The 18,098-nt window shown below is 48.2% G+C and overlaps 1 long non-coding RNA gene across 1 annotated transcript in view; it reads right to left on the reverse strand.

Annotated features, from left to right (window-relative positions):
* LOC142804170 (uncharacterized) overlaps window positions 1-13,987 on the reverse strand; it is a 40,415-nt gene extending 26,428 nt beyond the window's left edge. Inside the window, exons 1-2 of the long non-coding RNA XR_012894487.1 lie at window positions 13,829-13,987; window positions 13,585-13,688 (exon numbers count right to left, since the gene is read on the reverse strand). This is a non-coding gene — a long non-coding RNA (uncharacterized LOC142804170). The remainder of the gene's footprint in view (window positions 1-13,584; window positions 13,689-13,828) is intronic.
* Window positions 13,988-18,098: the final 4,111 nt, after the last annotated feature.

The following is an 18,098-nucleotide window of genomic DNA, read 5'->3' on the forward strand; positions in this document are numbered from 1 at the left end:
TTACCTACGAGGTATTTCTGGACGGCGCAGCGTCTTCTCGTCGACAGCTTCGGCACGAAACCGTGCAGGTCGTTCGACTGATAATTTACTTTGCACAGTAGCCCTCGTGGTTTCCCATGTTACGACAGGCCGTAACATCGCATTGCTGCTGCTGTTTGTGTTCTCCTGTTTACGATGTCTTTTCTTTTTGCGCTTGGCGCAAGTATTGACAAAACTTCCTTATTTGCGCTGCGAGTACTGGCACTCTTCCTCTCTTGGTGCTCTATATCTGCGTGTGTATACCTTCAATTTTTTTCTTTCTTTAGGAGCATCGAGTCGATGCTTTCAAAGGGTAGGACTATTGCCACATGGTCTGCTTGGGTGAGATCCATGAGTGAAAAAGGACGAAGACGACCTATCTAAGCTGCTGCTTGGCTAGTCGACTCAACGAGGCCATTATATCAAGTTTGTCGTGAGAAACGTGTCAATATACTGAGCACAATGGGTATAAACAACAACACGTGCTACAGTACAATCTCGTGCACTAAACAGAACAATTTAAAAACTAAAAAAGTTCGTCAAACTTATTCTGTCCAAATTGTTTCCTGGATCTAAGTTTCAATGATTCTCTTCAAGGAACTACTCACTCAAAGTCCAGCGATGTTATTCATTCCGTCACTCCAGATGTTTCTCTTCCGGGTACCTCACGTCGTCAAATGTCCGCAATCCAGTAAGGAAACTTCTTCGGTGGTAGTACGTCGGCTCCTCACGCGCTGCGACTGGAGAATGCTTCTTCGCCCACTGACAGTAAACACACACTTTTCCTCTGCTTGTAATCTTTATTACAAGCCTTCATCCTCAGATCAAAACCTCTTCATCTCACCCGCTAGGTCACTAGAAAACCAGCACTTCGCCCAAAGGTGGCAGACTCTCTTCATCTCCCGCTTTACGTACGCTGGTGCGAATGTGTTTACGTCTCCTGCTCTGTCGGTGACGACACAAGCCTTCGCCCGAAGGCAGCAAAACTCTCTTCTACTCCAGCTCACCACCATCCGCTGCTCGCTTATTTACATTCACCCTGGGTATCAGAAGCTTCATTGGTGCACAGCACAGCCAAAGCTCGGGAAGGGGCGAGACTTTTATCACACTATTCACGACAGGTGTTGCAACCAGGCAGTTACTGCCTATGGTAGTCGCTTGGCGTTAGATGCGAGCAGGTTCGTCAGCTGGTGGCGGCGCCTTCAAGCGAGAAAGATAAGGCGTGCGTGCGGCGTCTTCTTGATCCTTGTTTCTTTTTTAAAGACGATATGCTTTCTTGGGGAACTTCAACGCAAAGTTTTGGGCTGTCTGTCTGTCGGTACATTTGTCTGTTTGTCCACTTTTACCAGCATTGGGTACTCGAAACGGCCGACCCCATTCGCAGCGACGACCAATGTTGCTCAAGTTGAGCGTTCATGCTTGTGCAATTGTCAATAAAAAACAAGTATTGCTCATGTCTGAGGCACCATAACAACACGCATATATTCTGAATATGTATCTCTTACTATAAAATGCATACATAAGTAATTGTAAGGACCGTAGCACTTATCACGCGGCGCTTACCATGCAACGTTTGCACGAAACGGGGAGTGTTTCCAACGCTTTGTTAAGACGAGATGGTGGTGGCACCTACCCGTCACCTCTCGTTCTACACCTTATCACCTCTGAGACGAGCGCGCACGGTCATGCGCTTTGCTTTTCAAAATAAACAGCCAGATGGCGCTTATGTCTCACGTGTGACGTGACTTGATGCGGTCGTATGCCTCCGCTGCACGCTTGAGGCACTCTAACGCAGCGCTTCCGGAATACCATTCACCGATTTTCTTGCGCAGAACATCAAATAAATGTTTTGTTCACTCTCTCCACACGCAAGACTATCGTCTTTCGACGACATTTGCAGATTAGATGCAGATACGGAGCCTATTTTTTACTCTGACTTCTGGCGCGTCCAAGCAACGTTTGGTACTGTCTCCGCAGTGGAATTCGGAGGCGTGCGTCTTCTTGAGCGCCCTTTTTTGACATACGCTCAACCACTTTCACCACGACAAAGAAATAGCTTTACTTGCACTGTAGAACACTATCCAGCCGGCCGGGCACCTGCCCTTCATTAGGAGGGACGCCATTGTTATCCCTAAATTATTGAAAATCAAAGGCACCTCTTTAGTTACAAGCTACCATCCAATAGACCTAACGAGCGGCCTGTGCAAGGTATTCGAGGAAATTATTGAAGAAAGACTTCTGCATAATCTAGAAACTAAGAAGCAGCTTCACTCTTATTAGTGCGGTTTTAGGGAGGGCCTGTTCACTACGGACCATCTCGTTTGCACTGAAGCGGTATCCGCGAGGCTTTTATCCACAAAAAATACTGCATTTACATGTTTCCCGACACGGAAAAGCATAACACAGCACATGGAATTACACCAACTGCATCAATGGTAATAGGGTTTATTGGCGAGGATCAATGCTTGGTAAATGTGGCCACAAGCCCCGCTGTGGTGGTCTAGTGGATAAGGTACTCGGCTGCTGACCCCCAGCTCGAGGGATCGAATTCCGGCTGCAGCGGCTGCAATTCTGATGGAGGCGGAAATGTTGTAGACCCATGTGCTCAGATTTGAGTGCACGTTAAAGAACCCCAGGTCGTCAAAATTTTCGGAGCCCTCTTGTACGGCGTCTCTCATAATCTTATGGTGGTTTTGGGACGTTGGACGTTGAACCCCATATATCAATCGATCAAATGTGGCAACAAGGTGGGAATACTGTCATGTAAGTGGGCAGGAAAACATTACTCAAAGCATTGCAGCACTCGCTAAGAGCTACTGACCCATGAGACCGAATTATTTGGCTATGTAGCGTTTTAGCACCGCTATTGACGTTCCAAAACTTCAGTGGATTGCAGCTAAGCAGCGAACAAAGAGTTTAAAGAGTTTCATTGAAAAATGCTTTTTTTTATTTCTAATGTGCAATACAGAATTCTCTCGTAAATGTCTGATTGGAAGACGAATGGTTTGTTCTCACTGGTGATATCGCGCGCCAGAATCACAGCTTCTTTTTATTGTACATACGTTTCAACGTGTTATTGAAGCACTGAGAACGAGTAATAAATTACTGTCTACTGTTAGGTACTAATCAGTCAATTAGCGCTAGTAGTTTGTTCTTTATTGTAACCGTTTCTGCTCAACTTATCGCTGCTTCAAACCAACAATAAATGGGTCAACAAAAGATTGTAACTATGTATTCATTCCATCAATATCCGCTTTGCTATAGCCTTGCATAATTTTTGTTGTTTTTTTGACGGAAACTCGTACTTTTCTTCCGACGTTAATTATGTACAATGGTCGCTCACCCCGGTATATGAGTGAGGGATGGATCTAGATCAGGTCTAATACACAAGTGGAAGTGGGTGTAACGCAAGTGGGACTGTCAACAAGCAGGATAAAGTTGAAGTCGTGAGAAAAATTCTGAATTCCCTACTTTCAACCAGGCGTCTTTCTGGCCTGATGTCCTCTTGCATTGTGAAACATGTATACAGGTAGACTGTGCTTGGTGATGCATTAGAGTTACGTTCACGGTATTTACAAGCAGAGAAAGTTATTTCACTGTAATTGAAGCATAAGTGTGAATGAAAGGAAGAACACCTTCTTGCCACTAAAATGGTGGAGTTAAATTATTCATTCGAGTCCATATCGTTTATTATTTATTTCACTTGCAACTTCACAATTTCTCTCACGGACCACCAGAATAAGGCGACTTCCAACCCACTACCAACGACGCTGAAGGCGACGCCGTTGCCGAATTTAAAATTGCATTACAGCAAGCTGGCTTGACAGCACCGTCCATCAAGTCTAAAAGGCCTTCCTACAAAGCTGTGTGGCAAGCGCCGGAGACTTGTCTAAGTGCAAGCCGAAACGCACTTGAGCGTAAAGTCTGACAAGTTTATGTAGGAAAAAATTAAAATGCACTTTAGTCAGGCGTGAAAGAAACACAAAAAAAATTCGGCAAATCCTACGTACCTTGGGAATGATGTCGTGCGTAGCGTGCTGTGCAAAATGAATTTGTTTTATTCGTTTTATTGATTGATACGTTATCAAGTAGCCCTCAAATAATCGAGAAACCCACGCACACACATACATAGAACAGACGCATACGTTTTATGTTACCAGTTGTTTCTAGTTTCGTAGCAATACCTAAAAGCAACTATAATAGTAGTAGACCCAGAAGCGGTATGCTGATATGAAGTGCTGATGTTCGCGCTGTAGCTCACGAGGATGGTAGCCCTCAGCTTCGCTACAGAAATCAACCTCATCGGATGGCACCTAACTACAACTGATGTTAACCCAACACGACCACTGTACCACGGGAGTACATACTTAACGTTTATGCAACTTGATAAACAGTTCTGCGACCATAAAAAGAATTTCACAAACATTAGGCTGTATCTGCAAAGTATTTCCGAGACCGGTCGTGGGTCAGTCTGAGAATAACAGATTCTCACGCAGCTGCTGGGGTTCCATTCGTGCTGGGAGACTGACACTCATTCTTTACACTCTTATCGCCAACGCTGCATATGCGTGCTTATTGTTGATGCTGCAGTGCTAAAATTACTCATGAGTGTTCTTGCCGTTCCTGGGTACATACAAAATGTCTATCAGTTGTGGCACATACCAGTGGCACATACCTACTCCGGGTCACTGTTTTTTGAAAAAATATTTGAGGACGTATGCGACGAGATTTTGACATTAATCATGTCAAGACCAGAGCCCCCTGTTCGTCAAACCATATTACCTTCCAGTACTAATTTTGATGTACCCTTTGTTAAGGGGCTGATGATGAGAGCACTGAGACGTAGGCAGCAAGATTTTTATATAAATAAATAAGCACAGAGACGTAAAAAGTGCTTGCATTGCGCGAAGGACTGCTTCAAATGAAAAAGATCACTGCCATATCCACAAAGTGACTGAAGTTAGAGGAGCTTACTCTTAGCCATGGGGCGTTACTTTGAGAGACTATTTCTGCAAGAAGGCTTGTTAATAAAACCGGCGCTTGATGTGTACTCTGAAACCAGCGTTGTCGGGCACATTCCACGGCTCTCACTGCACATTCATGACTAAATTAATGGGCGTGCTGGTCGCCTGCCCATTTATGCTGTACTGGTCGTTACCGTGAGTCAAATGCCTAACGCTCATAAACGGCAGACGTGGAGCTAGAAAGTGTTATTCAACATGGCTGTGAGCAGGAAGATGAGGATCTGGGGAGAATATCGGTACCCGTGCGCAACACTGAACTTAGAAAATTGTCGCGTGCTGCCATGCCTACGAAGTGACTAGAACAAAGTGGACGTAGTCGCGAGGAGGCCAGCGCGCGGGCCATCAAAAACACAGCAACGTCATGCGTGGCGGCGCTCCTTCTAGTAGGAAGTAATAGAATCACGAAAGAGACAACCGTTGCAGCGGCCTTGAGCGCCGACCGAAGACGAGTACTGGCAACACTGGTGTACACGCTGGCAGCTGCCTCCGGAAACGCCACGAGACATGAAAGCTTGCCGGTGAAGCATATAAAACATCGCAATGACGCCATAAAAGGAATTGAGTTACTGCAGAAGAGCCCTCGCGAACACATTACCGAAAAGCATGACACAGCAATCTTGTGAACGTTCAACTGTCTCTCTTTACTTACGTGTGGTAGATCGTGAGTTTAAGTGAGGCGCACATGCTTTTATTTTTCTCACTCAAGTGGACACACGGCAGCGAGTTTTTCTGCACTTTCATAATAGCGCCACGCAAGGGCGTCTGCGTAAGCAGGCGTTTGGTGTGTAGCGACACCACGGACCCAAGCTAACGCGGGCGGGGGGGGGGAGGGTTCGACTCCTTTCCACGCCTGGCTGTGCGAGGCTGAGCGGTGTCCCGGGAAAAGGGGATCCTGGAATTTGAGCACACATTAGGTGCTGGGACCTTCAAGGCCCCCAGCAGATGCAACGAACCCCCCTGTCCCCGGCTTCACGTAGACGGTACCCTTGGGCTGACCCAGCCGGGAGAAATTGGCAGTCGCCTTTTGTAGCGTTAGCTACAATGGCCTCGCTGAGCCAATTTCGCGTGGCACTGGTCTGCACATGCGCGATGATACTCCGCCGCCGCCGCGCGTGGCTCGCCGCCGGTGTGCGTGCAATTCGATGCGCTGCGCAGACGATCAGTGGTGTCACGCACCGGAGCCGGCACCTCCCTCGCACTCGGCCGCGGCCGCGCGCGACTCGCCGCCGCTGGTGTGCTCTTTCCAGAGGAGTGCCGTCATAGCCTTGGTAGACATATGGACGCCTACGCGCGCTCCTTTCCTGTGCAGTGGCAATCTGACACTGTGCTGCAGCTGCTTGATAGCGCCTCTGTCTGGCGTTTACCACTGTGGTATAGCCATGGAGAAGGAGAGTGCAAATGTGCTCAACGGTGCAGTAGAGTGGAGAAGCTTAACTCATCGGATCTCGAAGAAGTTGCCCGGTAAAATAAATATACATGCGCCACATAATACGTATACTGTGTGTAATTAGAACAGCTGTAAGCATGATATCTGGAAAACTAAGAATATACTGGTGAACCTTTGTTTACGCTACGTATATCTTGACATAGCTGAGCTAAGCCACTGTCACTTTTTATATCTTTCTCCCCCTACACCTTCGTCTTTATCTGTCACTTTTAATCTGTCCTGTCTACTTCTCTCTTCTATTTACTTCCGATTTTCCTGGCGGCAGGGGTTAAACTCGTGTGTTCACCCCACCTTTGGTTGCGTCACATCGGTTATAGTGGTGGTGTAGAGCTAGCGTATGCAAGCCATTTTTTCGTGTCTTGCAGCGTCCCCTCATTGGGCTCGGTGGTGGGGGGCTGCAACCTCTACCAAAGTTAATCTATATTTTATGGCAAAAACTTAGAACTTTCAATAGATCACTCCCTGAAGAGCGTAAACACACAAGCAAACTTTCAACCTTTTCAACTCAACAAGGACAACTTTCCACGCTAACTTGTCATTCATAGTGACACACTTACAAAGGCAGTCGGAAACCTCCCCCCGTTTCTAGTTTCAAGGCGCCTGATAAAGGCACGTGGAACAGGTTACGGAGCTACGAAATTGGCTAGTGCAGACCTACATATTGTCACGCAGCAAAGGACGACGCAGTTGTCTATAAGGAAAACAAATTTATTGGAGCGAGCTTGTGCTCCCCTAACAACTGAAAGAATACACAGGTGGTGAAGCAGCGGTCGGCAAAGCGACGTGCACGCTAGTGAGCGTCGGCGATCGAATGTCGCGGCATCGGCTGTGCGGGAATTTATATCCCTCGGCGCGAGCGTTTCTCGAATAGTCGAATTGTATCGAGAACGCTCTGATAGCGTTTGTTTGAAACGCTGTTTGTTCCGAACGCTCGAAGCGCTGTTCGATAGCGTTTGTTCGAAACGCTGTGATAGCGTTTGTTTGAAACGCTGTTTGTTCCGAACGCTCGAAGCGCTGTTCGATAGCGTTTGTTCGAAACGCTGTGATAGCGTTTGTTCGAAACGCTGTGAAAACGGTGATAGCACAGGCCGGCGCAGCCAGGCCCAAAAAGCGAAACACAAATTAAACCCAATGCATGGTTCGCGGCATTACCCCCCCCCCCCCCCCCTCTAAGAGTGCATCGACCCGATGCTAACATAAGGAACAGTCCAAACAAATTAAAATAAAAGTTCGTCATCGTCCGTACAAAGGTTTTAAGCGAACCACATGGACGACTTCGGGCCGCGTGCGTCGTCGTGATGTACGGGAGTCCCCATCGGGGATCACTTCGTACGTTACTTCGCCAACACTTCGTAGAATCCGGTAGGGTCCGAAATAGCGTCGTAGAAGTTTCTCACTGAGTCCACGTCGTCGAATGGGAGTTCAAACCCGCACACGATCTCCAGGATGGTACTCGGCGTCTCGGCGTCGGAGATTGTAGCGTCCGGCATCCACCAGTTGCTGGTCTGTTATACGAACTCGAGCGAGCTGGTGGGCCCCCTCCGCACGTTGGAGGTATCCTTGGACGTCGGCGTTGAGGTCGTCGTATTCTACGTGCGGAAGCATGGCGTCGAGCATCGTAGTCAGCCGTCTTCCGTAGACGAGCTCGAGCGGTGTCATCTGCGTGGTTTCTTAGATAGCCGTGTTGTACGCAAACGTGACGTATGGGAGGACTTCGTCCCACGTCTTATGTTCAACGTCGACGTACATAGACAGCATATCCGCGATTGTCTTATTCAGCCGTTCATTTAGTCCGTTCGTTTGGGGGTGGTACGCCGTCGTTCTTCGGGGATCTGTGTTGCTGTAGCGTAAGATTCCTTGCATGAGCTCCGCAGTGAAGGTCGTTCCGCGGTCTGTGATTAGGACCTCAGGGGCTCCATGTCGCAGCACAACTTGGTTAAGAAAGAACTTTGCAACTTCTTGTGAAGTTCCCCTCGGAATAGTGGTGGTCTCTGCGTAGCGCGTCATGTAGTCTGTCGCTACGACAATCCATTTGTTCGCGGATCGGGATGTAGGGAACGGGCCCAGAAGGTCCATTCCGATCTGTTGGAAGGGCCTCGTTGGGACGGCGATCGGCTGCAGAAGTCCGGCGGGTCTCGTCGGTGGTGTTTTTCGTCGCTGGCAGTCACGGCAGCTCCGGATGTAGTGGGTGACATCGGATGTAAGGCGGGGCCAGAAGTATTTCGCCTTAATTTTTGAAATCGTGCGAGCTGTTCTGAGATTTCCGGAAGACGAGTCGTCGTGGCACGCTTCCAAAAGTTCGTCACGAAGGTCTGCGGGGATGACAAGTAGATAATTAGTTCTCGTTCCGGGGTTGAAATTCTTCTTCACTAGGATGGAGTTTTTGAGGCTGAACACTGGTAAGTTGCGCTTGAACGCCCTAGGCACGGCGACATTGCGTCCTTCGAGGTAGTCGATCATGGTGCGGAGGTCAGGGTCGGCACGCTGCTGGGCGGCTTGGTCGCTCTCTGTCATGACTCCGAAGAACGCGCTGTCTTCATCGGAGAACCGTGGTGGTGGGTCGACGGGGGCGCGGGACAGGCAGTCGGCGTCGGAGTGTTTCCTGCCGGATTTGTAGAATTTTGTAACGTCGAACTCTTGCAGGCGCAAGCTCCACCGCCCAAGACGGCCAGAGGGGTCCTTCGAATTGGTGAGCCAACACAGCGCATGATGGTCTGTCACAACCTTAAACAGTCTACCATAGACGTATGGGCGAAATTTTGAAATGGCCCATATGATCGCCAGGCACTCTTTCTCGCAGGCAGAGTAGTTTCTCTCCTCCTTCGACAGACCACGGCTTGCATAGGCGATTACCTTTTCGTAACCGCTTTGCTTTTGGACAAGGACGGCACCCAAACCGATATCACTGGCGTCCGTGTGCATTTCCGTTTCGGCGTTTTCGTCGAAATGAGCGAGCGCGGGCGGGTTTTGCAGGCGTTGTTGCAGCTCGCGGAATGCCTTTTCTTGGTCGTTTTCCCAGCTGAAAGGGGTGCTTTCTTTCGTCAGGCGCGTGAGTGGCTCTGCAATGCATGCGAAGTTTGCGACGAAGCGCCGGTAGTATGCGCACAGTCCGAGAAACCTTTGCACACCCTTCCTATCTTTCGGCCTTGGGAAGTTCGCAATGGCTGATGTTTCTGCCGGGTCAGGTAGGACTCCCGCGGCGTTCACGACGTGACCCAAGAACTTGAGTTCCTCGTACGCGAAACGGCACTTCTCAGGCTTCAGCGTTAACCCCGACGCACGAATGGCCTCGAGTACAGATTCCAACCTTGTGAGGTGTTCGTCGAAAGTCCGGCCGAATACGACAACGTCGTCGAGGTACACGAGGCAAGTGTGCCACTTCAGGCCTGCTAGCACAGTGTCCATGACTCTCTGAAACGTTGCGGGCGCCGTGCACAGCCCAAACGGCATCACCTTGAACTCGTATAGACCGTCCGGGGTTATAAATGCAGTCTTCTCTCGGTCTCTCTTCCATTTCAATTTGCCAGTAGCCGGTCTTCAGATCCATGGATGAGAAATACTTGGCGTGGCAGAGGTGGTCGAGGGCAGCGTCGATTCATGGCAGGGGGTACACGTCCTTTTTGGTGATTTTGTTTAGTCTGCGGTAGTCAACGCAGAATCTTAAAGTGCCATCTTTTTTCTTCACGAGTACAACCGGCGCAGCCCACGAACTTTTCGATGGCTGTATTATGTCGTCGCTGAGCATGTCATCTACTTGAGTCCGGATGGCTTTGCGCTCGTGTGAAGAAACGCGGTACGGTGACTGTCTGGTAGGTCGGGCTCCATCTTCGGTTATGATCCGGTGCTTCGCCAAAGGTGTCTGCCGTAACTTCGACTTCGAGGAAAAACACTCGCTGTAGCGACGGAGCAACTCCAGTAATCTGTCCCGATTTTCTTGCGACAGCGCCGGGTTCAAATGGAAAGGATGTGGCAGCCTGGAAGCATCTGCGCGTGCGCGTTCAAAGGTGGCGACCGCAATCACTTGACTCGCTTTTTGTGTTTCTTCGAGGAACGCAATTGCAGTGCCCTTGTTTAGATGCTGGTACTCCTCGGTGAAATTGGTGACCAAAACGTGGGATCTGCGTTGCTTAAACCGCGAAATGCCTCTTGCGACAGACACACCGTGGTCTAGAAGCAACCTTTGGTCAGTCTCCACGATAGCGTCGATGTCAGGAGCAGCACCTTTTCAATAGACGGCGATCATCAAGCTTGCGCGGGTTGGCAGGGTGACGGGATCGTCGGCGATTCTTACAGCAGCACGGTGTCCGAGGTTCGGCTGCGGCGTCGTGGAGTGATCGGAAGAAAACGTTATCGACCTGGTCTGCAGATCAATTATTGCGCCATTGTCCGTCAAAAAGTCCATTCCGAGAATTACGTCACGGGAGAAGTTAGGCAAAATGACGAACTCCGCAGGGTACGTAGTGCCGTCTATGGTGACGCGCGATGTGCACATTCGACTTGGGGTCACGAGGTGGCCTCCTGCTGTGCGTACGTGGGGACCGTCCCATCTGGTCGTAACTTTCTTTAGCTTGCACGCGAATGACCCGCTCATGGCCGAGTAGTGGGCTCCCGTGTCGATGAGGGCGACTACGTCAAGGCCGTCGATGGACAACTGGACGTCGGATGCCGCTTTCCTCGAATTTCGCGTGCGTCGGAGCGTCGTATTGCGGCTTGCGCGTGTTGATGGTCGGGCACTGTGCGTCGTCATCGTTGTCTTCTCAGCGGCAGGCTTCGTCTTTTCGGGTACGCGTCGCGCAGCGTAGCTGTCGTCGTTTTCATGGGTCTCGTCAGGGTGTCGTCGGGTAGTCGGGATGAGGGCATGTCGTGAATCACGGTCTTGTGTCGTTGGAGGGTTTTCATTTTCTCGCCGTTGTGCAACTTCACCTCCAGAAGTTGCTGCTTTTAGTTTCCCCCTCGTGGGCTGGGGGACCTTCCACGGGCGAAGTCAGCATTGCTGCGACGGTTGGGGGATTAGTACGGGTAGGGCGACGGCGAACGGTTGAAATGGGATGGTCCACGGCTGGTTTTCGACAGGTATTCTTCGATCTCAAACGGGCGCTGGCCGGCTCGCGGTCGGGGTGCGTCGACGGAGAACCCACGCAAATCCAGCCTCTTGTACGGGCAGTGGCGGTAGACGTGGTCGGCCTCTCCGCAGTGGTAGCAGCGGGACGATTATCTGGCGTTCGCCCCACCTAGGTCTTCCTGGGCGCCTGGTTTCGGGTTACAGGGAGTCGGGCGGGCGACATTGGGCGGCGGTACGGCGGGGCCTCTTGATTACGGGTTGGGACGGGTTGGGGTCGACGAGCAGCAGCAGAGTAGGTCATCGCTTGTGGTTCGTAAGATGCTTCCGACGGCGTAAAATTCCCCAGTGCTTGCTGAACCTCCTCGCGGATGACGTCAGTGAGGGAGGCGACTTGGGGCAGCGGTGTTGCTGCGAACAATTTCCTCAGTTCCTCGCGAACGACGGCGCGGATGGTCTCCCGCAAGTCTTCCGTCGCCAATACAGGGGCGTTTACCAGGTTCACCGAAAGGGTGTTGAGTGTTTTATCGTATTGCCGCGAACGCATATCCAAGGTCCTCTCGATCATCGAAGCCTCGGTGACGAACTCAGCGACGGTCTTAGGGGGGTTGCGGATGAGTCCAGCGAAGAGCTCTTGTTTAACTCCCCGCATCAGAAAGGGCACCTTCTTCTCTTCTGCCATTTCGGGGTCAGCTCTCCGGAACAGCATCTTCATCTCCTCAGCGAACAGTACAACACCTTCGTTAGGGTGTTGCATTCGCGTCTCCAACAAAAGGGCGGCTCGTTCTTTCCGCACAACCGTAGCGAATGTTTTGAGAAATTCGCTCTTAAAGACAGTCCAGTCGGTTAGGAAGCCTTCATGGTTCTCAAACCACGTTCGAGTTGCATCCTCCAAATAGAAGAAGACATGACAAAAAGTTTCTTCGTGATCCCACCTGTTAAAGATGCGGATGCGCTCTAGCTTCTCCAGAAACTCTTCCGGGTCTTCACCAGAAGATCCTTGGAATGATGGGGGCTCACGAGGTTGTTGAAGACCGACGGGAGGGTTGGTAGCGCTGGTCATTGTGCCTGCGTTGATCATCGTGGTTTTTACGTCTTCTTTCCTCTTTTATCCGGGAGCAGTCCAAACTCTGGCTGAAGACCTTGCTGTCGGCGGCTGACAGGAGTTGGGCGTGCTTGTCGTATTGGGCTTGCTTGTCGGCTTGGCAATGGCTTAGGGTTCATGTACCCCGCACCTCCACCAGATGTCACGCAGCAAAGGACGACGCAGTTGTCTATAAGGAAAACAAGTTTATTGGAGCGAGCTTGTGCTCCCCTAACAACTGAAAGAATACACAGGTGGCGAAGCAGCGGTCGACAAAGCGACGTGCATGCTAGTGAGCGTCGGCGATCGAATGTCGCGGCATCGACTGTGCGGAAATTTATATCCCTCGGCGAGAGCGTTTCTCGAATAGTCGAATTGTATCGAGAACGCTGTGATAGCGTTTGTTTGAAACGCTGTTTTTTTCGGAATGCTCGAAGCACTGTTCGATAGCGTTTGTTTGAAACGCTGTTTGTTCCGAACGCTCGAAGCGCTGTTCGATAGCGTTTGTTCAAAACGCTGTGATAGCGTTTGTTCGAAACGCTGATAAAACGGTGATAGCAGAGGCTGGCGCAGCCAGGCCGAAAAAGCAAAACACAAATAAACAAACCCAATGCATGGTTCGCGGCAATATTGAATCCGAGACAAAGAACAATATGAAAGACTATCACACTTAGAGACTTTTAGTGATGTTCCCATCACTGTATCAGCACACTGTTCATGAACACTGTGCGAGGAGTTGTATCGGAGGATGATCTAGCTGACTTGACAGATGCAGAACATCTTGACGGTTGGAAAGATGAGTATGTAGTAAATGTCAAAAGAATAATTCTGAAGCGAGATGGCAAAGATACTCCAACTAAACACATCATCATTACGTTTGGCTCCAGTGTTCTTCCAGAGACGCTCGTATACTGGGTACACAAAACTTCGTGTTCGTCCATAGAAATCTTACCCTAGTCGTTGCTTCCAGTGTCAGAAATAGGACAACGGCTCACAAGGCTGTCGTGGTCGGCAAACCTCTGCCCAATGTGGAGCTTCTTGCCATAAGTCAGAATCCTGCAAACAACCAGCGCATTGTGTGAACTGTGACGGAAATCATGCTGCCTACTCATGGTGCTGTTTATTCTGAAAAAAAGAGATCGTTGCTTTGAAGAAGAGGGGGAAGTGCGGCACTTTTCTTCTGGGCATGAACTTACGTTGCTTTATGTATGAGGTGCTGCCCGGTATCCTTGTGGCTGCGGCGTTCATCGACGGTGCGGCTGCTGAGTCTACCACACAGCCCTGGATGGCAGCTACAGCGCATGTGCAGTGCGCCCCTCCTTGCCATCCACTGATGCGAGCTGACACGCCTGATACCTTGCTTGACTCTGGACAGGCCACATGACTGCGCGGCCGGAAGTGCTTCCGGATCCGCCTTACGAGGCCGATAAAAGGGAGCATCTCGGCCGCCGTCGACTGGGGTGCAGCACCCTTCTTCCGGGCACGAACTTACGTTGCTTCGTGTATCAGGTTTGTTATTTGAATTAGACGAAATGTTATCGCACGAGTAACGTGATGCTTGTAAGAGTGTCGTGCCCCATCGATAGACAAAAGTTGTGCTTGTTTATTGACACTTTTTGCAAATTCTTGGTTGACTCTGTTTGGGTGCTAATTTGCAATGATTGTTCTTTGTGGGGGAGGCTCTATTGCTACTCTCAGGGGATGTAGAGCTAAACCCAGGCTCTATGAACTCAACCGAAAAAGAGCAGATGGCGAACATTGAGAAGATCCTTTTGGATGTACAAAGTAGTCAGAAAACTATGCTTATTAAACTTGCAGAAATAGTGGCAAAGCAAGCCGACCTGCAACGAAAAATAGACAGCGTGATAGCAAAATCAAATGTTATCGAGCAGCGCATTAAGATTGTTGAAATATCTGAAAGAAAGATAGCGGCTAAGATTGACAATCTCGAAAACAGGAGCCGCCGGTTAAACTTAGTTTTCTTGGGTGTGCCAGACAATGAGCGCAAATAAACATGGGCGAAAACCTGATCGCCTGGTGAAGAGATTTGCAGTAACGTGCACAAGCTTAGTATCATTCCGATAGAAAGAGCTCACCGGCTGAGGGCCTTTACAGAGGGGCGCATGAGGCCTATCGTGGCAACCTTCTCGGGGTGGAAAGCCAGGGAAAGTGTCATGCGTAATGCTTACAAATTTAAGAACACATCTTCTAGTGTATTCGAAGACTTCAGTCATGCTGTTCGCGAAAAACGACAGCTTCTTTGGACTTATGCCAGGGAAAAGAGAGATAGCAAGGGATGCCGAGTGCGTCTTAACTATGATAAGCTTATTATCAACGGAAAGACGTTCGTGTGGGACAGTGAAATGAACCAACCCATCCCACTGCATGCGCATGCGCAATCTCAAGAAGCCGACTGACGTGACGTCAGTCATCGCTGAACTGGGAGAATCGATACTTCAAACACGTGCGGGACGCATACCACTGCTTCTTGTGAACTGTCGAAGTAATAATAATAATGTTAACGTCTTTGCGTCCTTTGCGGCGACTATCAAGCAAAAATATTATGGGTACAGAATCTTGGCTGGACAGTGCGATACCGGCACTCTAAAAAAATATTGAGTAAAAAGGGTGTCTTTTTGTCCCACAACAATAATCGTCATCAGGCTTGTGTGCGCTTCCTTTCTTTAAAAGTCGACGCTGGCCACTTTCCTATCAAGAATGCAATGTAACCCTGCAAATGGGCATGGCGATTGTGACCGGAATGTACCGGGCGCGGGGTGATAGCGCAAGAATGGAACGCAATATAGATGACGATTATTGTTGTGGGACAAAAAGACACCCTTTTTACTCACTCTTTTTTTAGAGTGTGATACTGAGGTCTTCCCACACGGCTTCATTGCTTATAGGAAAGATAGAAATCGCCATGGTGGGGGCGTATTTGTTCTTGTATTGAACGAGTGGACTAGCGAGGAAACTTCTTTCCACAATTCTGCCGAAGCAGTTTGGTGCCGCGTTTTTTTACCGAAGAGAAATACTGTCATGTTTTGTTGTTTTTATTCACCACCAGACAGTGGTGATACTCCTATGACACTGCTTTCTGAAATGGTGCAATTAATTCCAGACAGTGTACTCCTGAGTGGAGATTTCATCTACCAGATTTGGACTGGTTAACCAGTGGTACACAAAGCAGGTCGTCAGTGTTTACTTTGTTCGGTGAATTCTTGAAAGTGTTTGGTTTTTGTCAATATGTGAATGCTCCAACGAGACATGATGCCATTTTGGATTTAATGTTATGTAATTACCCAAATATTGTTTCCACTTTGTCAGTGATTCCTGGTATAAGTGACAATAGGGCATTTTGGCAGATTTAAAGATAAAATACTGCCAAGTAGCACTGGCAATACCCCGACAAATTTTCCTGTATGAACAAGGTGACTAAGATTCTGTTTCTGCAGAGTTATGGTCGTATTACCCAACAATCTTGCTTTTGGCAGAAAGTCGTTGCTCTTTAGCTATGTAGTTTTATTTTTGTGAAAAGCTACTAAACCCAGTTGAAGCTCATGTACCAAACAAAAAACTAAAGAAGAAAGTAAAACAAAAACCTTGGTTTAATAAAGACATTCGCAGGGTAATTAGGAAACCATGAAGTTCATACAGAAAATCTCGCGATAGGAGTACCGCGTCTAATGAACAAGAGCTTAGGCAAGCAAACCTGACACTAAAATCGGCAATAAAAACAATGAAGGATACTTTTTTGCCCAATTAGGCGATAGGTTAAAGCAAAACCAGAAAGAGTTCTGCAAGTATGTGAAACAAACATGAAAAGACGACATGAGTATTCTTGCCCTGACCATGGAGGGTGATACTTTGTGCACTGATGAAGAAAACGCTGAAGTTTCAACAACTATTTCCACGCAGTTTTTACTCAAAGCACATCTGGCGATGTGGGGGTGCTTCCAGTCACGTGGCCTTCCATGAAAGACGTGTAGGTTGACATTACTGGTGTTCAATCTTTGTTACGGCAGATAGATACAACTAAAGCAGTCCGACCATATAGTCTATCACCATTTGTTCTTAAAAACTGTCATGGCGTCATTGCAAAGTACTTATGCGTTATATATGAAGTTACACTAAATACTGCAGTTGTCCCACATAACTGGAAAGTTGCAAACGTTATCCCGGTTCATAAATCAGGTGATAAAAAGCTCGTCATAAATTACAGGCCTATCTCGCTAACATCAAATTGCTGTAAGTTAATTGAGCACATCATATACAGTGAAACAGTTAAATACCTAGAGTCAATAAACTTCCTCACTCCATCTCAGCATGGTTTCAGAAATAGACGCTCATGCGTAACTCAACTAGTCGAATTTCAGCATTACATCGCACAATTTATAGACAGTGGCACTCAAGTAGATGCTGTGTTCGATGACTTCGGGAAAGCCTTTGATATCGTCCCACACAATCTGTTAGAGTTTGCAATGCTCTCTGCAAACATAAACCTTAAAGTTATCAATTGGGTAAAGAACTATCTAAACGATCGACAGCAAAACGTAGTACTTAACGGCTCAAATTCATCTGCGGTAACCGTTACGTCCGGTGTACCACAGGGGAGCGTATTAGGACCTTTGTTTTTCCTGATTTAGATTAGTAGCTTAGTTGTTGATATTGCCGCTCCCATTAAAATATTCTCAGATGATAGTGTAGTGTACAGAGTGAATAAATCGCTCAAGGATGCTGCAATTCTGCAGCATAATCTGTACCAAATATCAACGTGGTGCCAAAAATGGAAAATGAGTCTAAACATCCGTAAATGTTGCTGCGTATCATTCACCAACCGGATTAGAAAACTAGACACAACATACGAAATAAATAATGCAATAATTAGCAGTGAATCCTATTATAAGTATCTGGGAGTGTATTTTTCCGACCATTTCAAGTGGAATAAACACATTGACATAACTGTGACCAAGGCAGGCCGGATGCTATACCTCATACGCAGAAATTTCAGGCAAGCTTCACAGACCGTAAACAAACCCTTTATCTCATGTATGTAAGACCTATTCTAGATTATGCTTGAGTAATCTGGGATCTCTATCAGCAATACTTGATTGATGCACTAGAAAAACTTCAAAACCAAGCAGCCAGATTTGTTAGCAACATCTATAATTCCTTTGCAAGCATCACAAAAATGAAACAAGCATTGAAATGGGGGACACTGATGGTAAGGAGGCAGAAACTGAGGCTTAAATATCTTCATTGTATATATTATAATGAAAATGCCATTAACCCTCTTGATTATCTGTTCACACCAGCGCACGTCTCTAATCGTCAAGACCATTCACAAAAATATTAGAATACCACTACACAACCCACTCTTTCGGTAGTTCTTTTTTCTTAAAAACAATACAGGAATGGAAGCGTCTACCAGACGATCTCGTCAATGAAACCGATAATGAATCCTGT

This window comes from Rhipicephalus microplus, chromosome 3 (genome assembly GCF_043290135.1).
Source record: "Rhipicephalus microplus isolate Deutch F79 chromosome 3, USDA_Rmic, whole genome shotgun sequence".
Lineage (NCBI taxonomy): Eukaryota > Metazoa > Arthropoda > Arachnida > Ixodida > Ixodidae > Rhipicephalus > Rhipicephalus microplus.